The sequence below is a fragment of the Octopus sinensis genome, linkage group LG6 (genome assembly GCF_006345805.1).
Source record: "Octopus sinensis linkage group LG6, ASM634580v1, whole genome shotgun sequence".
NCBI classification, from domain to species: Eukaryota; Metazoa; Mollusca; class Cephalopoda; order Octopoda; family Octopodidae; genus Octopus; species Octopus sinensis.
The window spans coordinates 10,897,682-10,907,987 of NC_043002.1; positions in this window are offsets into that span (position 1 = coordinate 10,897,682).

Here is a 10,306-nt window from a genome sequence, read left to right on the forward strand (position 1 = left end):
AGGTACTTATTTAATCGACCCTGAAAGTATGAAAGGCAAAGTCGACCTCGGCGGAGTTTGAACCCAGAACGTAACGGCAGACGAAATACGGCTACGCATTTCGCCCAGCGTGTTAACGTTTCTGCCAGCTCGCCGCCTTGATACATGCATTCATATAATCAACCAAACCGAAGCACGCACACGTAAATATATCTACCTTACGCATATGCAAACAAACCATAAGCTCACATTAAATATATACAATTATTTCTCAGCTTTCAGTCTTTTAGCCGAAACTATTTCAACAGAAACAACACTCATACATTCCAATTCCTTGCTTACCATCATATATTCTTTTCTATTTAGATTTTGTTTCATTTCCTTCTATTCCAAGCTATCTTCCTTCCTTTCTTGAAATTGTTTAATCATATAATCATCTCTTTCCGGTTTCTGTCTATATTTAATTCCACCTTTTCACTCCACATAAATAATGTCCTTTTATTAAAAACTTTTTGCTACAACCGTAATTCAATATTGCAACACCTCCTAATAATACAGCTTTGCATCTATTTTTGCCTATTTAAGCCTTAGAAAGCAAATTTTTCATAACTAGTCTTGTATGTATATATATGTACATATATTGATGGAAAAATAAATATAGGTATGTATTTGTGTATGTGTGGAGGCACATGGCCTAGTGGTTAGAACAGCGGACTTGTGGTCGAGGGATCGCGGGTTCGAATCTCAGACCGAGCGATGTGTGTATTTATGAGCGAAACACCTAAGCTCCGTGCGGCTGTTTTTCGCCACAACTTTCTATCACTCTTTCCACCTGCATCTTGCAGCTCACCTGCGACGGACCGGCGTCCCGTCCAGGTAGGGAACCTATACACCAAGGAAACCGGGAAACCGGCCTGGCTCGAGAAGGAACAAACAATATGTGTGTATATATGTATGCATATACGCACACACACCCTCATATATATATATATATATATATATATATATGTATATATATATATATAATATATATATATATATATATAGAGAGAGAGAGAGAGAGAGAGAGAGAGAGAGATACACACACACTCACACATATGTGGAACTTTATTAATAAATTCCAACCCAAGCTAAATAAACAATAATACTGATACTTAGAGGTACTATTTCTAATGCTACGACCGCTACCACTAACAACAACGACAATACTAAAGGTGCTCATGATGACGATAGCTGGAAAATACTAGCTAAATCAAGAGAAGAGTCAGTAAAATAATCTTCTTTTGGGGTTTAAAGTTCTATAACCACAGCTACTACTACCACCACCAACCACCACCACCACCATCAACCACCACCACCACCACCACCACCACCACCGACAACAGCTACAACAGCAACGAGAACTATAGCAAAGGAGATGATCATGGTGACGATGATGATTGAAATGTAAAAATCCATGGGAAATGTTTACAACATTTCTAAAAGTAGCCCAGCAATTACTGCTTTGGCCAGGGTGAAAAAAAAGGTCTGTTCAAAATAAAAACGTGACGCCTAAGGCAAACATCAATCAACGTAAGTAATTTAGTAAAGCCACACACTGATTGGTCAGAAAACAGTTTGCAAAATTTAACATTCTGGAGCCTATACAAATGTATTTAAGGCACACATTTTAGCCATCTCGTTACAGTTGTAAATTGTAAAACATAACTGTCACCATTACTACATGAACCTGAAGATTGCATAGTTTAATGCATGAAAGTACTAGTTCAGTCAGAATGGATATTTGATAGTCCATCATTTCATTAGATTATATTATTATAAGATTGTAAATAAAGCGTGAAAATCAAAGTTGGAATTTCCTTGAATAATATATATATATATATATATATATATATATATATATATATGTAAAGAGAGAGAGAGAGAGAGAGAGAGAGAGAGAGAGAGAGAGAGAGGAGAGAGAGAGAGATGGGGTTGTGGTGAATATATTGTCTAAATTACGCAAAAATGAAAGTAACACTGACAGCTCATATTAACTGATATACTTACCAAAATTACATCAAAATATCTTGAAATACTAAAGAGTAAATTTATCCAATAAAATCGCTATTGGTTTCAACCACCGCCTCCAGACGACTTCGGAATCTCCTGCAACTCTTCTGGACGGTCTCTCTGATTAAGTTGGAGAAAGCTGCCATAATCCTTGCCTTCAGTTCCTCTTTGGTGTTACAAGTAGTTTTATTGGTTTCTCACTCAACTGCGCCCCACACATAATAATCAAGGGGTTTGCAATCTGGGGAGTTAAGTGGCCAGATGTTAGGGGTGATGTGGTTGCAAAATTTGTCTGACAGCCATGATTCGGTTCTCGCGCTTGTGTAGCATGGTGCAGAGTCCTGTTGCCAGACACAGGCTCTTCCAACACCAGCAGTCAGCCTCTTTACCCAGGGCAGCACTACATTCTCCAGGTACTGGATCTAGGTCTCCGTGGTGAGTCTGAGGTAGAGTGGGAAGATGAATGGTGGTATATAGGAGCACTCCGTCGGTTACGACGATGAGGGCCCCAGCTGATACGATCAACGGAACAGCTTGCTCGTGATATTAACGTGCAAGTGGCTGAGCACTCCACAGACACGTGTACCCTTAACGTAGTTCTCGGGGAAATTCAGCGTGACACAGAGTGTGATAAGGCTGGCCCTTTGAAATACAGGTACAAGAGAAACAGGAAGAAAGAGCGAGAGAAAGTTGTGGTGAAAGAGTACAGCAGGGATCGCCAACATCCCCTGCCGGAGCCTCGTGGAGCTTTTAGGTGTTTTCGCTCAATAAACACTCACAATGCCCGGTCTGGGAATCGAAACCGCGATCCTCCGATCGCGAGTCCGCTGCACTAACCACTGGGTCATTGCGCCTCCACGAATGGTGGCATAACATCACCATCACTAGTGATCCCTCCAAGCATTTTGATGTTGACTGAATGTTTGGATTTTATTACTCTCGGTACATATCCTCACATTGACACGCAAACGCTCTTGAATGTTCGCATTGGCCCTTCCAGCTTCAATGCCGAGCTGTACAGCAAGTTGTTTCCAAATTTCTGGCAGAGTGAATTGCGTTCTGGTGATGCTTTTCTCACAGACGGTGCTCAACTGACCTTCTTATACTGTGTAGCCGACAAAATCTAAATCAAACAATGCGCCTGCGCGAAATTTAAAATATATAATAGCGCCAATTTACCCTTTCAGCAAACTGGCTAGAAGACAACACTTCCCTCTCTAACCTTATTTTCCTTGTCAAGTGAAACTTGAAGAAGTTCATCAGGGATTGGCCAAGAGAAAAGCGTTTGTAATGACAACAACAACAACAACAACAACAATAATAATAATAATAATGATAAAAATAATAATAATAATAATAATAATAATAATAATATAATAATAATAATAATAATAATGCCCTGATGCAGTATCAGGCAGTGGCTCTCATGGCTTCTGATCTTAACTGACTAGAAGTGTTATCATGTACATTGTTTTGTCTTGGTATAAAAGATGGGCTACAGCAAATATTCTGCTCAATACCACAGATTTGCTTGTCAGTTGTTTGACCGTAACCAGTTGAGCATGTCCCTTAGTGGCTGACGATATGTGCATCTCTGATCACGAGTAGAAGTAGTGGGGGAGCATCATAGACATGTGTTGAGAGGGATTCTTTGGGGTTTGAATGATTCACCTCTGGAAACATGGGTGTTTCATTCAACATCCTTAAACAACCCTTAATCAGGGACCTTTTGAGCGGGATGGGTTACTCGACCAGAAGAAAATTCTAACTGGGCCCCACCTGCAAGGTCATGCGCTGTTTATCTTGAGATCACCATGTCACGTACATATGGTTGTGATGCATGTGCCTAGTGTACCCTTACCAGACGGGTAGTCATGATGGGTATACTGGGCTTCGTATATTTTACCCCAGTGTCACTTTGATGACATGCACTGCTCTCTCACTACTACTACTCCTACTCCTACTACTACTACTACTACTACTAATGATAATAACAACAACAACAACAACAATAACAACAACAACAACAATAATAATAATAATAATGACTTTTTATTTGTTTCATATGCGCGCACTAAATTCATTCTTTGTCTTCTTAATTCTGTTATATGTTAATCTTTGACACACTACTGTTACCAGTGATGTAACTGGAGTTTCTGCAACAATGGAATTTAAATTTACTTCAAGGTCCCAATCGAAGACTGTAGATAACCAGCTGTTCCTGTTGACTGCTACATTGCAAATAAACCGATTGTCACCCTTACCAGGTTCTTCGAGGTTTGGCTGAAAAGTTCATAGGCTGACTATGAATGAGTAATTGTAGAGCTCTGAACGCGAGGCAGAGAAATGCGAAAACCAGAGAAGAAAGAATCTCCAATAACACCGATAAAGCCTACAGCACTTCCAGGCTTTTCTATCTGAACATGTCGAACAATTTACAGAATGCATTGGCTCTCTAAAGCATACTATTGAATTATTAATTAATCTCAACAGTGACACAAATTTAATAATACTTTCAGTATCAGTTGTCATGTTGCAATTATCCCACATAAAAGAATTTCCATGTTAACAGCGTCCTTCTCGACGTTACTCACAGGCTTTTGCGATCTGGAACGTTCTGTTCTGTCTTCAATAGGAGCAGACATGGCTGTGTGGTTAAGACGCTCGCTTTGCTATCACGTGGTTTCGGTTTCAGTTCCACTGTGCATCACCTCGCTCAAATGTCTTCAAATGTCTTTTTTTAAAACCGATCTACGTACACAGAGGCAGTTCATTTTAAACATAACTTCAGATGTGCGAATAAACAATGAAAAGACATAGTTTGTTGAGCGCTGGAATTAATTTTATCTTTATTCTCATGTTGGGACGCCCTCCGCACAGCCGATGTTGCCTGTTTCAATGATTTTGTAAAGCGAGTGAGTTTTTGTCCCGCATCAAACCATTCCAAAACATCAGGTTTCAAATCCAATCCAAAATATCCGCTTCACGACAACTTTTTTCACACAGTAAGTGCAGGTGTGACTGAGTGACAAGACGCTTGCTTCCCAACCACGCGGTTCTGGGTTCAGTTCCAGTGTGTGGTACCTTAGGCAAGTTTCTCCTACTATAGCCTCGGACCGACCAAAGCCTTGTAAGTGGATTTGGTAGACAGAAACTGAAAGAAGCCCATCGTGTACACACACACACACACACACACACACACACACACATATAAGCATGTATGCATGTATATATGTATGTATATATATATATGTGTGTGTATGTGTGCGTGTGTATGTGTGTATGTGTGTTTGTCTCACCACCATCGCTTGACAACCGATGTTGGTGTGCTTACGTCCCCGTAACTTAGAGTTTCAGCAAAGTAGTCTGATAGAATAAGTACTAGGCTTACAAAGAATAAGTCCGGGGTCGATTAAATAAGTACCAGTTATGCACTGGGGTCGATGTAATCGACTTAATCACTTTGTCTGTCCTTGCCTGTCTCTTCTATGTTTAGCATCCTGTGGGCAATAAAGAAATATATAGGTGGTACGAAAATGCGAAAATGACCGTAAGAATTACTGGTATGCGGTGTCTTAGTCCAGCCGTTTTGGTGCCACCTGTTTGGCGTCGCTGATTCCATGCTGGATAATTTCTCATCAGACATTTTAATATCTATATTGTTCTCTCACTCCATCTCCTCTCTGTCCGTCTGTCTGTTTCTCTCTTTCTCTCTCTCTCTCCCTGAACATATTTCTGTTTATGTATGTGAGGAAAGAGGATGGTCTCTCTCTTTCTCACTGTTTCTATCTGTATGTGTATATTTCTGCGCATGCGTGTTTGTTTGTTTCTGTATGCCTGAATGATTGTGTGTGCGTGTGTGTGTACGTGTGTGGTGGTGGTGGTGTGTGTGTGTGTGTGTGTGTTGTGTGTGTGTGTGTTTGCCTTCAACATCAAAAATACTGTTGCCAAAATAGCCTGACTACCTAGTCAGCCGAGCCAAATCATCTACGCCCAAGCAGCTGCGCCCAATCGTCTCGATGAAAGAATTGCTAATAAAGAATCACTAATAAAAGTCAAGAGTAAAAAGAAAACCTGAAAAAGAAAGACCACGATGAATTCAAAGAGTTGCTTCAAATTTTAAAGACTGAAAGCGATAACAAAGTAGAAGAAGAACAGATGACGAAAGACAAAGAACTTCGACAAGATTAGATGGCACTCGACAACGAAGACATGAACGGATACCGAGAAATCGAATAAGAAAAAAGAAGGACGAAAGACACTGGAAGGTATCGTAATGTTATGAGCACCAATCAGGAACGACAAGATTGGATCTACGACCTGAATAATTTAGTATTTTCTTCTAATTCTGAGCTTCATTCGTGTAGAGAAATTAAAGTAACGTATCGGTTTTATGGAACAAAGCATTTGCTGCTAAGAAACCCAGAAAATACTTCTCCTACAGTTGATAGTATACAAGTTCCAACGGTGACGTTTACTATAAACCATGAAAGATGGTATGAGCAAGCAAGGTGACTTTCATTATTCAAATTTAACGAACATTAAACCTTCCAACTTGGCATTTTCGCTTACATTAATGGGGTCTTAGGCAGCTCCTAAGCCAAAAGATAAATGTTTTGTTTTAGAATGCATGTGTATTTTAAACAATAGGCACCTACGAAAAGACAATGAGTTCCAATGTGTGGCGTCGATCTTACAGCAGTGGTAGGTGAGACTAGACTTAATTGCCAAGCTAATGTAAAGGTGTATCCGTGATATTAAGTTCAATCTAAAGATAATAGTGTTTAAATTAAGGCAAGGAATATACCATTACATGTGGAAGGAGAGCTGGAGCACATACGAAAGGAAAATAATTAAGCCCTCACAGAAAACATTGTATATACAAGATCGTTGTGTTGGTAAAAGTCGCTCTACTTTGCCATCAGTTTTGTTCCTTCTCGAGTCATGCCTGGCTCATAAGGGCCGGTTTCCCGGTTTCCTTGGCGTATAGGTTCCCCACCTGGATGGGACGCCGGTCCGTCGCAGGTGAGCTGCAAAATGCATGAGGAAAGAGTGAAAGAAAGTTATGGCGAAAGAGTTAGCAGAGGTTTGCCATTAACTTCTGCCGGAGCCGCGTGGAGCTTAGGTGTTTCGCTCATCAACACACACATCGCACGGTCTGAGATTCGAACCCGCGATCCCTCGACCGCGAGTCCGTTGTTCTAATCACTAGGCCATGTGCCTCCACTTTGCCAACAGTAGACGACCTAGGCTTATCAATGGTGGTCATGTATACAGATGAAATACTGCTATTTACCACGGACTTCCTTCTTTGTCCCAAACATCTAGATGAACAATATAAATTATACATTTAAATTTTTACCTAATGGCATATACGTTAATTTATCCAAATTTCGAACTAGGCTAACAATCTGATTTATGTGTTGTCATGGTCCTTATATCACAATGGACCAAAAGCCGCCGTGGTCATTTTTTTCTTTTTTACTTTTTTTTTTAAATTTTACTGTCTCACTTTAACCTCATTTCGTATCCTGAGTATTCAAACAAATATTTAATTTACTATATGAAAGCATAGGTGGAGGCACATTGCCTAGTGGTTAGAGCAGCGGACTCGCGGTCGAGGGATCGCGGGTTCGAATTTCAGACCGGGTGATGTGTGTGTTTATGAGCGAAACGCCTAAGCTCCACGCGGCTCCGGTAGAAGGTAATGGCAGACTTCTGCTGACTCTTTCGCCACAACTTTCTCTCACTCTTTCCTCCTGCATCTTGCAGCTCACCTGCGACGGACCGGCGTCCCGTCCAGGTGGGGAACCTATACGCCAAGGAAACCGGGAAACCGCCCTTATGAGCTAGGCGTAGCTTGAGAAGGGACAAACAAAAACAATGGGAGCATAGTGACAAGATCCTCCTTCGGAACTGCTCAACTATTCGACGCTAAAATGTACATACCAAACTCAAGTCGTGAATCGAATTCATATTCACAGAAATTGCAAAGGAAGCGATTTTTTAATTATTCCACTGGAATCCATAAAATTATGCGCAGAGTTTCCAAATCCAGTAGAACAGCCAATAAAACTGCCGAAAATAATGTCTCAAATGCATGAACCATGAAATGAAACGAAGTAAAATACATTCTCTGTGTAAAACAATAAATGCTTTAAGGGATTTCTTGAAGATTTCAGAAATGACGCAACAGCTAATGGCGTAGATTATCTTCTTTACAGAAGATGCATTAACAAAGTATGTCAATGATATCCCGAAAGAAGCTGTGGTCTGAAATGCACCATAGAACAAACCGCTCAGCGCACCAATGCTGAAATTTACTCTTCCTAGACCTTCTTGAAATTCATGTACTTACATATAGAGGGTATAAGTGGGCACTGAGGAAAATACAGGATCACATTATTTCAATTCGTGTTGTAATTACATATCGCATTAATGGCTGTTTTTGTCAGTTCACCAAAAATGTAATATGGCCGTTGTTGGTGTGCAAAATGACATCACATACTGTGATTCATTTCTCGGTACATTTTAAACACCAACAGTCGGTTTCCTTTCGCAAAGGCCAAATGTATGAAATACATCGATAAGAAACTGAAACATTTTACTTCAGATTAAGATTAATGTGTGTAAAACGAGTTACAAGTTTTAAAGAGATTTCACCGATGGCGGTGTTATTCATCTCACTTAGAAAGCAGCTGCTGAAAGCAGAAATTTGCTAAATAATGATGAAGAATATGTATAATGTGCGTTAGAAGCGGAAGAAATCAGAATACGTCCCAAACTGAAAGAATCGTTTGCCATTATATATTCTTTAAATAGATTAAGTGATCCTCTGTCGTTATTCCATAAATTTCATCCACACTTTATTCAGTGTTTCATAGCTGAACGTAAATCAAATGAAGAAACTCGCAACAATTCAATGTTCGACATTTTAGAAAAAAATCATAATTTACAGTCTGTGCCGATGTGGCTTAGGATTATATGAATAAGCATCAATTTTGAATGGAGATAGCAATGAAATCTACGTGGGGAATACAACTGAAATTGGTGTGGGAATTCAAAGTTGGAATTCAACGTCGTGTGTTTAGCGGCAATAAGTAATGAGAATAACGATACAGAACAAAGGTTCTGACTTTTGTTGACCCTAGAGACTCAGATGAAACAGCGATACAACATATTTTTAAAATTGTCAACCTTACGCGGAAAAAAATGTTATCCTATGTAAGATCTGATATTATGCTGATTTTGAAATGATAGCGTAATAGTACAAAGAAAGGAGGTTCCATCCCCTAGTACCTTATACACTGGCAACGCATTCAGAACTATACTATTAGGCTGAAAGGCAAGACAACGAGCTGACAGAATTGTTAGTGCGTCGAACAAAATGCTTTTCACTATTTCTTCCGACTCATATTCTGAGATGAAATTCCACCGAGGTCATTTTTGCCTTCCTTCCTTTTAGGGTCGTAGAGGATTCGTCGGATACAGTGTGAGGTGAATGTTTTTATCGTTAGGCGGAACTCATCGTAAAGTAAATACCACCACGAGTGATATCCAAACTACAGTGGAAAAGGGTAGCCACTGGATCTGTTTAAAAAGAGATGATGAGCGATGGCTAGAAGAATATTGAACTTTATTTAATAACCAATTGATCTAGCAAGCGGGGCCTCATATAAGTGAGGGTGTGCAATGATGCCGTCGAGCGGTAGGCCTTGAAACGGCGCGCATTCTCTCCTGATGACCCCATACACTTGTTGGTTTCCGGTATGCGGAGCTTTCGACTGGTAGCACTTGTATGTCCAAGTTGTTTGCAAAACATCTAGGTAATAGTCTAGTACTGAGGTTGATGCTACCGAGTTGTTCCTCCTCTCAAAATTGATGGCCTTGTGCTTTTAGAATCATTATTATCTCTGGATATTCCATTAGAAGATTGTCTAAAAGTAAAACATGCTAAACTGGTAATAATAGATAAAATCTCAATGTTTTCTGTGAATGCAGAACCTATAAGTGATATTCTATTGAAAATGTTAATGCGGAACATAAAAGCCATCGGATGAAAATTCCTTCTTCTGAGCAGAAGTATTCATGATAGCAAATTACATCAAATAATGTGAAAAATTAGAGACTCACCCCCATCATGTTTCATGGCGACGCAAGTGGTTAGTCAAATGAAAATATCTTAATTGGGAATTTACTTACTTCTTTATTGCCCACAAGGGGATAAACATAGAGAGGATAAACAAGGGCAGACACCAGTGCGTAACTGATACTT